Here is a 12684-nt window from a genome sequence, read left to right as displayed (position 1 = left end):
AATATAAGATAGGTTGAATTGAAATTTTATTATAGGAGTTGAGTTGGCTGAATATTTTCTCAGATTTCATAAAATCGATAATGATAGCAGGTTTTTGTTTTTTTTTTTATTTATTTTTCAGACAAATGCACAGAATTCAAATGCTCAATAATTATAGATTTTGCTATAACTTGTCAGCTAAAGTTATATATCTAGTATTTGATTTTATAAGCAAAGAACTTTCCCGGATTCGTAATAATTTGCTGATTTAGCTTCGGATTTTATTTTGTTAATTACAACGAAAAAAAAAATTCTTCTTCAAAATTGGAAAAAAATAACTCGATGCCTGTGAGCTATCTGGTTCTATCTAGATAGGAATCACAGCAAGCTTAGTTCATTGAAGTATAAAATTTCGTCAAAATCAATTTAGGCCTTTGCAAATATTTTTTGAAATTTATGGTCCTCAACTCTGACCAAGAAAATAAAAATGTAAAAAAAATTATATTACAAGCTACGGTTCCAACATTTGAATTAAAAAAGGTGTTTTAAAATGCATTATGCACCTGTCCAGTTGTTTTGTAATCAGAAGTTTCCAAAATTTCTAAGGATTGACGAGTAATTTGTCCGTATTTCATAATTTTATTTTTAAAATATGTTTTGCATTGATCTTATTTTCATCAGTATTCATTGATTTATTTTAATTCGTAAAATAAAATTTTTTATTTCAGAAAAATATGTTTTGCGCAAAACTATACAAATGTTTTTAAACCTCGATAAAATATTTTTTTTTTGTTTTTACATTTGCCGTGGTTAAAGCGCCACAACTTGCTCTGAACAAATAATGTTGGTCTTATCGGTGAAAATTTATAGCAGTTTTCCACATTAAAAACTCTAGCTTTTTGAAAAAGAGTAGGGGAGAGTGGGGAGACTTGATCCCCTTTTTTTGTATCGCACATAACTCTGTCAATTTCTCACAAAACTATAAACTGTTTGCATGAATTGAAAGCGCAAACATTCATCTATGTTTGGCTGATAAGGGTATTTCATCAGATGAACTCTTCGAATCATGCCAAGCGTTTTAAAAAATATTTTTTGCAATTCCACTGTGAAACTGTCAACTTTTCCTGCCCTTCTGGAGAAACGAAACGGCCTACTTTTCCCTACCAAAAATAACAGAATGGAAAATTAATACCTTTCAATAACAGTGCTGAAAAGTTCTACTTTTCAGCACTGAAATGGGTACTAGTATCGAAAAGTAACATTTTTCAATATTGTTTTGTTTTGAACGATGAATTTACTAAACACATGAATGTTTGACATAAAATTCCATTAAATAAGCGTTTTTCGGAATTGCAAAAAATGTTGTAAGCAACTCGTTGCAAAACTTGATTTTTTCAGCACTCGTCGTATTTATCCAACTCGGTAAACCTCGTTGGATAAATGTACAACTCGTGCTGAAAAAATCTTCTTTTTGCAACTTGTTGCATAAACTACTATTAAACCGGCATTTTCAAAATGTTAGGGGTAACTTGATCCCCCTTTGAACATTTTGAAGAAATCTTAAGCAAAAAGTTTTTTATTCATCCAAGCTTTTAATTTTCTATAAGTTACAGCAATTTCACATAAAACCTGTACATTTGTGATCAAAATATAACAAGTTTAGTATGTAAAATATTTAAAAACTAAAAATATTATTTTTTAGACCAAAACTAAGCATGTTTACAAAAGCTGGAAATTTTTGTTTACAAAACTTTTGAAAAAAGGTTCAAACTGCAGTAAGTTATGTACAACTATACTAAAGGAAACTATGTATGAAAACCCAGCCCAATTAATTAATCTTGAGGCTGATTCCAGTGACTGTAAAAATGCAGGGATCAAGTCTCCCTAAACGCACTTTTTTAAACAATTGATTGTAAAAATAGTATGACGATAAATTTAACATCAAATGCGTGAGGGTTTTGGAGTTGATAAGTTTATCAAACAATTCATATATAAAAATTTTTTTTTTAATAATATTTTAGTGTTTTCTATGCATATCAAAAAAGAAAAAAAGATCTCTTGGAAGTTTTTTGCAGCTCGTTTTAGAAAAATCTGTGTAACTCAATCTAATTTTTTTTTTATTTTTTTTTTTCTGTGTTTTCTACAATGAGTTTTAGTTAATTTCACACAACTTTCTAGAACAAAGCTAATTGTTTTACCCACATGCTGACAAGATACAGGCTTGGGATCAAGTGTCCCCGGGGATCAAGTCTCCCCACTCTCCCCACTCTCCCCTATGTTAATTTCTATGCACGAAGTTTATTAAAAAAAGGGAAATCGAGCTGAAAATATTTCACAGGCCATTTTTTTACTCGAGAACAAGAGTCCTGATTTTCAGTTCAATGAACAGAAACCACTCACTCATCGCCTATCCATTCGTCGCCTATTCTAACCCGCTAGCATTCATGAGCGAATGATACTCGCAGGCAGCCAGCGAGTGGCCCGTCACTCAGCGAACAAATAGGGGAAATATACCCATTTTAAACACTCTAAGCCGTTCGACCAATTCTCACCACTTTTCCGCTATTAAATCAACATTTTCAGATGTATCATCAATAGAGAGTTGCTTGCTCACTCTTATTTGAGCTATTTATTACTTTGGAACAGTCAAAAACACTTTATGAAAGCTGTAATTCATGATCAAATTGCTGATAGGCCGATAATAGAAATAGGCTGAGAAAGGGTATAGTTCCCCTACATCGTGAAAATTTTGGCCTACTCCGTCGCTCGACGACACTCACACACTATCATGCTCAGCGAAGAGCCATTCTCACAAAATGCCAGCTCGGCAGTCTTTTTGTCTTCACGCCCTCAGTTTGCCATCAATTTGATTTTTTCTTGGTGGAAGTTTCCTTGAAAGGTGTCTTTAATGTTATGAAATCAAAATGAATGCACAATTTAACTGATAACATTGTTTTTAGGCAACCTAAATCAATGAGTATAACGCAGCTCATCAGAGAAAAAATGTTTTCAGTTCAGAGTGATCGGTGACGTTCGGCCTGCCTGAGCCGTTCGGAGACTGAGCCGATCAAAGAGAGAAGGAGAGTAGAAGAGAGAGTGTACGGGAGCGAATGGTGTGAAAGTGACAAACAGTAGGAATTCATCAGGGCAGTATCGCGTCGCCTGCTATTTGTGCTCGCGAATGGAGTGGTTGATTTTGAGCAATCAGGACCCTTGCTCGAGAACGTAAAAATTTCAAAAGAAAGGTTTATATTTTAATGTTAAAATAATTCCTATTTAAAAGAAGCTCAAAATATGACCTTATTTTTTCTCAATTTGGCTGATTGTGATTCACAGCCAAATTAACGTGAAAATAACGTATGGTTGGACATTTTTTTAGTCTGGAAGGTATGACATAAACTGCATTATACAACGGTATAAACTTAAACGTGTATTTATTTTGAGATGCTCTAGGTACTAGAACTTCTATAACTTTATGCCACTTGAATTTTCAAAAAACATTTCGATAGAAATATTCATACAATTGATTTTGGCGCCCCTAAATGTTTTTTTAATATTTTAAACCAAATTATCTAGTTATTTGTAATTCTATTTCATAATTCGGCGCCCTTTCTGTTTCAAATATCTAATGAGGATGTTGTAGTTGACATGAAAATTTTGTACAATAATCGATTTCGGCGCCCCCCAAGGGCTGGCGCCCTTAGCGGTCGCCAACCGCGCCAACCCCTAGGTACGGCGCTGAGTCCATCAAATTACACCATGTTTTGGGAAATGTTAGTAAAATATCTAAGAACAATTCTGGAGTTTTTTTTGAAAAGGACCAATAAACCAAATTTTCAGTTTTTGCTTTTTGAGTGTTTTTCAATACCCCTGACTCAAGGCGGTTCTAAAAACACCCAAAAAGCAAAAAACTGGAAATTTGGTTTATTGGACCTTTTCAAAAAAAACTCCAGAATTCTACGATAAAAGATTTTCGATATTATTCAGATTGTTTTTGTTATTAAGAAATTACGAGAGGTGTACCGTTTTTTGACCCATTGTCACCCCCACTGACGGTACATCGTGATGATGTTTCTACATTTTCAACTTATTACATGATCTATAATAAATATGATATGCTACTAAGTGTCCGGATTTCGAATCATGACGTTTCATGAAAAGTTGGACTTGATCATCATTACCAAGTGTTTCGTTGTTCCTTTTTTAACAAATGCTTTAACACGAGAGGTCTTCGCTTGTTGTCTTTGTAGTTGGAAAGGAACAGTAAAATTAACTACAGTGCCATTCTGTTTTTGGCAAAATTACTTTTTGACGCACTTCCTCTCGTCAAAAATACCTGATAAATGATGATAAATGTTGTGCGAATGATTTAGGTCACGGGTTTTTTTAAGGGGGATAGTATTTTTTGAGAAATAGCAAGAAAACTGTCATATACATATGAAAGTGTGGAACATCCCCGTTCATTTGCGGGGCGAACGAAAATCTTTGGTCGGGAAAAATTAAAGTTATCCTCATTTGAAATTTTTGAACTTTTTTTCCTATGGAGCGAAATTTTGTCTATTTCAATTTAGTATTGCTAAAGGTCTGTATGGACATGATTTATGGTTCAGATCATATCATTTTTAATGGGAAATAATGCAAGGAACATTTTTCCTGCAGCCCGCAAAGTGATTGAAAGTAAGGGAAACAATTATAAGGATTTTTTTTGGAAATTTGACAGATTTTCTGATAAAACTTGGTCCAATAATTAAGCTTAAATTTGTGATATTATTGTTTTATTATTGCCAACTCACACAGCAGTTGCCTGATCACGAATACAAGGTCCATTTTTTGATATCTCGTTACAGAGGGGCGGCACGAACCCTTAAATTTTGGAACATGCGAAAAAACTCTGCCATTTTCCGTTACTCGACTGCAAAATCCTTAGAAACATGTCATTTTAAGTAAAATTGAATGTACTTTTCGAATCTACATTGACCCAGAAGGGTCATTTTTTCATTTACAACAAAAATTTTCATTTTAAAACTTCGTGTTTTTTCTAACATTACAGGGTTATGGCCTATCTACAATCACTTAGCTTAGAATAGTTAAGTAAAGTAAAACTTAGAAAATGTACACAACTAACGGCCGTCATCCACAATCAACTTAGAAAATTTGCTGGGCTGATATACGTTGCTATGCAGTTGTTTGTTTACCTTTGATATGGAAACGTCAACTTACCGTAGATTTTGAAATTTTCCAAAACATACGTCAAGTTTCTAATTTTATTCCTTTTCATTGTAGAAGATCAGATTCATTTCCATTGATTCAAACTCCTAAGCTAAGTGAAATTTTCTAAGTTAAGTGATTGTAGATAGGCCATTATTTTTTGAGTATAATAATGTTCTACAAAGTTGTAGAGCAGACAATTACAAAAATTTTGATGTGTAAACATAGAAGCATTACGAGTTATCGCGATTTTACGAAAAAAAAAATTTGAAAATGTTACTTTTTGCGTTTCTTGTATCGTCGTCCGTGTCTGTCGCGGACGACGATGAACGGCCATGATCGACGACGACCAACTTTTTCAAAACATTTTTTTTCGTAAAATCGCGATAACTGGTGATGTTTATAAGTAAACCCATTATGTTTATATATCGAAATATTTTTAATTGTCTGCACTACAACTTTGTAGAACATTGTTATACTCTAAAAAATAACCCTGCAAAGTTAGAAAAAACACGCAATTTTAAAATAAAAAAATTGTTCTAAATGAAAAAATTACCCTTCTGGGTCAATGTAGATTCGAAAAGAACATTAAATTTCCCATAAAATGACATGTTCCAAAAAAATTTACGATCGTGTTACGGAAAATGGCAGAGTATTTTTTTACATTTTTTTTTGTTTTTTTTTTATCTATGAAAAATACGTTTTTTTCGGAATTCTGAGCACGGCATAAAAACGGGCGTCTAATTTTACATAAAAGTCCCTTTGACACCAAATTTCCATCTCATCACCGTTTAAGGCTGCAAATTATTGAAAAAAAACATCTTTTTTCGCACGTTTAAAAATTGAAGGGGTCGTACCGCCCCTCCGTCACGAGATATCATAAAACGGACCTCGGATTCATAATCAGAGACAAAAGTTACCCCTCAGGACAAAGTTTCACGCAAATCGAAGAGGGGTCGGGGCAACTTTTCCTGATTTCGTGTCAGTTCGTAGAGAATTACCCATACTGTAAATTTCCATTTCTGTTGAGGTTTCTCGTTTGCAAATTGTGTACATAAAACAAAACTGTAATTATTCTCGAGTATTTTGAACCCATTCGGTACGCAAGCATGTTTGACCTAGCATCAATAACCGTTAACCCTTCGCGTTGTCCAAACAGACAGTATTTTTTTTTGTATATTTCATTTCTAAATATTAACGCAAATTTTCCCTTCTTAGTCACTGGGAAACCTCCCCGAAAAAATGCCAGTCAGCTTTTTTGTTCGCTCCCTAACTCGGCGGTTATCAGCACAATTAACGCAGGAAAAGTACTCGGAAAACCCAAAACCAATCCCCATAACCGTTTACTGCCGCGTGCGATTACGTGTCCTTTTGTCGTGTTGAGCCTAATACTTTAAGCCAAGCCTTATCCACCAATCCGAGCTTAGCCGTTAACAACCACGGCCTTAACTGGCAAACGAATGATTGTTAAATTTTGATTAAAAAATCTTGAAATGTTAACAACTTTTATCATAAATCGATGAGTTGTGAGATATAACTCGCCATTTTGTTCAGCATTCTTGAACAAACTTGATGTTGGTGAACACTTTTCGATTACGTTTTCCTCGGGAACTGTGTCAATAATTTTCACTTAAAATAATAAAAATTCATAAATGGCTGGTATAAACCGAGGACTTTTTTTTATTATTCCCCGTGCAGTAATTGGATGGCACTCGCAGACTTGGTACTCGAATACTTTGCGTGGTTGTTTTTTTTCGACTCAGTCAGCGAAACGGTTGGAAGGAATTTTCAGAGGGGAGGTCAGAGTAGAGTTTTATTTCCTGGCGATGAGTTTTCTGCTTGGGTACACAGGGCCGGAGCTGACAGACTCCAGAATCGATTTGAATATGGCAATAAGTCACGGGATGTGGGCTTTGGATTTGATTAGAATTCGTTACTGGAAAGCAAATGTTAGCGGCCCTAGTCAAATATTGAAAATGTCGAAAGCAGAATCATTTCGATTGCCTGAAAGTCGTTTTATGGATTTCAATTATCGTGTTTTTGACAATCTGATTCAACTGTTTCTTACAGAAATGCTTCTTCATAATTTCTAAAAATAAAACCCTTCATTTAGCTAACGCCTCATATGTCTTCTCAGTAATCAAAAGTGTTTCTCACAAAGTTCTTGAGACAAAGTAAAGAACACGCTTCAAAACAACTTTGTCACCTTCACTTCCACCTAATCACCCACAAACATAACTGGTATTGACACAATTTGTTAGTGAAGTTTTCCCTTCTCGCCGATTATAAATTTGTTCAAAATCAGCTCAGCTGCAGTGCACTTTCCTATTTTGACTAACACTAACACATCGAAAATTCAGAATCACAACAAAAACTATCCGCACACATTTTAATTAACAAAACATTGGCATTTTCTGCACCACCACCACCACCGCCAACAACAACAACTACTTCGAAATCTACAGCGGCAAGTTGTTGGAACGACCAAGTTTTCCTCCAGTTTTCTCGCAACTATTTGCTGCCAAGTTGGGAAAGCTCTTCTTCTGCTGCACCTTGATGCCGGCAGCCTTGTCTTGTGCTTTGGTTTGACTTGGTTCGAGGCAACAAAAGTTCTTCAAAAGCTTGGCCACTAGGGTGACCGGAGTTCAAAGTTTATAAAGTTTATTCATTGCTAACTGGTCAGTAAAACATAACTGCTCACCTGAAGTATTTTTTTATCAAATTGAATAAAATTTGCGGCCAACGAGGACGGAAATTTTTAAACTATTGCTAAAAAAGAACTAGCAAATGGCTTACACAAAATTACACTTGAGCACAGCAAAAACGTGTAAGAGACATGAGTGTAAAAATTAGCATTATTTTTGAAATTTTATAAAATGTTATTTAGTTTTAAGCTTTTTCTATTTCCATCCTTCTACGCAGAAAATTTTGAAGTTTTTTCTTAATATTCCTTCTCTTGCCAAATCTATTCTTAGAATATTCAATTGCATCTAAATGAATTACAGTGTAAACCATAGTTGAAAGGAACTCCAAAACTCTATTTGATTATAGGAATCACGAAATTTTAAATTGATTATTTACTAATAAAATCTAATTGAAATTGATTTATTAAATGTTTCTTAAAGGGTCCTACTAGATTTAAGGATTGATTCATTAAAAGCGAAAATTTAATATTCTGAAGCTTTTTTTATTGTTGCCATTTATATTTAAAATTATTTATTTTTTTTGTGTAAACAGGTAATGAAAATAAAATAAAAAAAACTTTTTGGGAATGCAAAAAAATTATATGTTGTGAAAAAATTACACCTGCTACAAACATTACGGCAAGAGGATGACGAGCGGGAATTCCCGAGAAAAAAATCCCGGGAAATTGACCATTTTTGGACCTCTCGATTCCCGAAAAATTCGGTCGAGACTCCCGGGAAATTTAAACTTATAAATATCGAAGCATAATTATATAAACTAATCAGAAAACATTTGAAAAATTCAAAATTGTTTAGAACATTGAATGTCTACTAGGATGTAACAAAAATGACTTTTTGGCGGGCATTCAAGGGTTTGTTCCGGTAGGCATACTAAGCCCAAATCCAAAATATGAGCTTGATTGGACGTAACAGGAGCTGGCGCTCCGCCCTTCAATTTTAAATGGGATTTAACCCGTAAAAGATTTTTCAAAATGACACTTTTTGAGGCATTTTGGCCAATGGGTTTGTCACTGCGTGTAAGATCCTTGCGCATCTTTTGGTATATAACATTGACATTTGAGACCCTGGAGCTCGGTACAGGCCTTCAAAGTTTGGCATTTTTTCGAAAAATTGGCCCCGGCAAAATCAAATGGCGTCTAGGGCGTCGCGAGGCGCAACGCATATCTTTTTTGCCGGGGCCGATTTTTCGAAAAAATGCCAAACTTTGAAGGCCTGTACCGAGCTCCAGGGTGCTCCAAATGTCAATGTTATATATACCAAAAGATGCGCAAGGATCTGGCCAACACGCCAGTGATGTTTTTGGTAAACGCATTGATGGCCAAAATGCCTCAAAAAGTGTCATTTTTGAAAAAATCTTTTTTTACGGGTTAAATCCCATTTAAAATTAAAGGGCGGAGCGCCAGCTCCTGTTACGTCCAATCAAGCTCATATTTTAGATTGGGGCTTAGTATGCCTACCGGAACAAACCCTTGAATGCCCGCCAAAAAGTCATTTTTGTTACACTCTAATGTCTACACAGCTAAAAAAGTAGTAATCCAGCTGCGTGTAAAAGGCCTGGGTGTAAAATAAATATTGCATTATTTTATGCAATTACTTGACCGAAATATCAAGCTCATATATGCGTTTATCCTTACAGCTTTTTATCGGTTTGATGGCCGAGTGGGCTAAGGCGCCAGTCCTTACAGATGGTGCTGGGTTTGAATCCCGTCATTCGCAATTTTTTTTTGTGTTTGCAAAAATTGTACATGCAGTGTGTAATATTAAGTGTTTATTTTGACGAAGGTGATGTGCATGCTTTTGCATGCGATTTTACCATCGGATTTTTTGCTGTGTAATGTTCGATGTTCAAGTTTGAATATACCAATGTTTCTCTAATCTTCTTATTCAGAAAGTGTAAATTATAACTTGTCAAAAATTCCAATAACTATAATCCAGAGACCCCAAAATTTACCTTAACAATTATTTAGCAGTTACATTCCAGATATGAAATCAAATGTTTTAATTTCAAATATTTTTTTCTAATTATTTATAAAAGGGAAAAGCTTTTTCAAGTTAAATTTAATTTCCATATCTTCTCTTGAGCATAGCAATCCAATCTAGTTTTTTGTGAACATTTGAGTTTTCCTGATAACTGTAAATATTTCTTCAATGAATATTTAATTTTGAACTTAAAAATTACAAAAAAAAATAATTTGTTGTTATGAGTCGTTGTTTTCATATTATATAATTCCCGATAATGGGAAATTATACATACACTATTTTTTTTAACAAAAATCTAATAACAAGTTTGAGAACCTTTTGAAAAAAAAAACACTTAGTGCGAATTAAGATTCGTAAATATTTTAGACTACAATTTTGAGTCATAAAAAACTCAAGAAACGATTTTGTTTTTACAGATTCAGAAATAAAAAATCAAAAGTTTTATATAGTTCCTCAAAACAATGAGGCTGCTTAAATTAATGTTTCATAGAAATAGTATGAATTAACAGTAACTGAATTTATTTGAAAGAATCAAATTTATTACTTTTCATTTTAAATTTTTGACACTGTTGGCGTAGTAAAAAAGAACTCCCGGGTCTCGGGAATTCCCGGGAAATTGCCAAGTTCAACTCTCGATTCCCGGGAAATTGAAAATCTCGGGAATTGTCACCCAACCGACGAAGTTGACTTTATAGCTGTCGGCCACCATTGCTAGTACCAACCACTAGTGTCTTCCTTTTAACTGCAAGGACTTTGCCGCCCTGGGCTCCTAAGTGTTTGAGTACGGCACGGAGCGACGGCGCCGTATACCCATCCCTAGTAACATTTTTAAACTTACAGGTTTTATCATGGTTCTGAAAACCCTCATACGGCCTTAATAGGCTTTTATGGCCTACTTAAAACCTAAAATGTTACTAGGGATATTTACACAAAGAATTTTTAGAGCGCCCGCCGCGGGATTGGAACCAGCAACCTCTGGAATGCGAGTCCAGTGCGCGGTCCGATTGATCCACACTGGCGGGACAATGCATTCTAACCAGTTAGTTGAAAACTCAAACCCTTTCCGAAAAATTGGACTAGTCAACATCAGGAAAATATGGTTTTTAATTATTTTGTTAATTAGCTAAAGATAAAAAAAACTATCACATTTCTTGTCACTCTAGTGCACACACATTCACAAACACACGCACATATGCACACTTGAATGGAGTCGATCTTCCTTCTTCTCCGAAGACGAAACAGTCTGTTCGGTTCAGTGCAGTGCAGCAATCCTCCCTCCCGCTGTGGGCGCAGAAAAGATCTTTAGTATTCGAAGAACTATGCAAAAACTTTCGATAACTGGCAGTGCTTTTTATATATTCCAAGCTATTGAAACTCTCACTCGTGTCTTACTGACAAAGCACATGCAAAACATCCCGGCACAACGTTCGGTGTCGGGGCGAAAAAAAAAAGTTTCAATAACACTTCAGCAAACACTTTTGCAGCAATCCTGTTTTCGAACCAAAATAATATTTCCTTCACTGGGTGGTACCGCGATCCCCCCAACTTGAGTGTGTTTCGTGTGGAGTTTCAACTTTGGCCCTTTTACCTAACTTGCCCAGGTCTTTCTTTTTTTTTCGTAAGTGGGAGGTTACACAATTCACTTTGCTCTAGAATTTTTGCAAGAATAAAATTCACAAAACTTTTGCCACTTTTATCTCTTTGCCAAAATATGCTACAGAACAGAAGAAATCGCGAGAACAAAACTTGGAGGATAGAAAAGAACTTCAACTCACATAATATCGCGCACTTCTGCATTCACCGTTTGCCGCGTTCAAACTAAACGAATTATTAGAACATATCTACTTCTTATACAAACGTTTGCCACGTTGTGAGTTTAATAACACTTTTAAAATACGGCCAAAGTTCTACCAGCTCATGCACACACACACGCGGTCCCACGTCTGACCCGATACTAAACTACCTGAGAAGAGACTTCGTCAACGGTCACGGGGTTGCCTACGGATCTGTGCCCACTCCACGCGACACAACTTGCTGGTTGACGTCGCACTTTGCAGAATCTCGGTGTGTGTGTTGGAGATGGTGACGTTGTCTTTTACCTTATTGTGCGTTTTGTTCTCGCGATTTGAATGACCGATGGTGGTGGACCGAAGGCGACGACATTAGTGCACAGCAGCTTGATGACCAAAAGTTTAGTAATAAGATGGGAACCTAGTTGATTCATTCAACCTAAAGTAAACGTGGAGCAAAGGTTTGAATGCATGAAAGTACAAGCCGTGTTATTTAATAGCCCAAAATTGAAAAAAATACTGTTTCCTTCCATATAATTTTACACGCTTTACAAAAAAAAAATCGAAATGTTGTAGTCAAGAACAGAACACTAATGAAGTCTGCAAGTAGTAGACTAAATTCGTACACAGTTAAAAATATCATGGTAATATTACATCTGGGAATGAGTTCTAAAGTGTAACAAAATTGACTTTTTGTCGGGCATTCAGGGGTTTATTCCAGTGGGCATAATGTGCTGGCGCTTTGCATTCAAATTTTAAATGGGATTTTACCCGTAAAAAAAGTTTTTTTTTTAAATGAAAATTTTTGAGGCACTTTGGCCACTGAAGCGTTCCCTTACAGAAGTTTAAAAAAAAAAGTTTTGTTTTTATTTTGCAATTTCGACTAACATTTCAAACGGGCCAAACATTCAATATTACGCCCATTTTATATGTCAGTCTTGATTTAAATTTTTTTAAATATTGTATTCGAAAAGATCGGAAAATTTTACGAATGTTTCATGTTTTAACATTGTAAATCGGAT

General features: G+C 35.1%; 2 protein-coding genes across 7 annotated transcripts in view; one reads left to right on the top strand and one right to left on the bottom strand.

The window, feature by feature from the left end:
• The window catches only part of LOC119767002 (glycine-rich protein 23-like), a 71427-nt gene extending 59615 nt beyond the window's left edge, over positions 1-11812 (bottom strand). For both annotated transcript variants that reach the window (XM_038254120.1, XM_038254121.1), the window contains exon 1: positions 11648-11812. The gene's annotated coding sequence lies outside the window, so the exon portion shown is untranslated. The remainder of the gene's footprint in view (positions 1-11647) is intronic.
• LOC6044622 overlaps positions 1-12684 on the top strand; it is a 226162-nt gene that overhangs the window by 93590 nt on the left and 119888 nt on the right. The gene's annotated exons all lie outside the window — the stretch shown is intronic.

This window comes from Culex quinquefasciatus, chromosome 2 (assembly GCF_015732765.1).
Source record: "Culex quinquefasciatus strain JHB chromosome 2, VPISU_Cqui_1.0_pri_paternal, whole genome shotgun sequence".
NCBI classification, from domain to species: domain Eukaryota; kingdom Metazoa; phylum Arthropoda; class Insecta; order Diptera; family Culicidae; genus Culex; species Culex quinquefasciatus.
The sequence above is the reverse complement of the archived record's forward strand: the minus strand, read 5'-3'. Positions and strand labels throughout refer to the sequence as shown.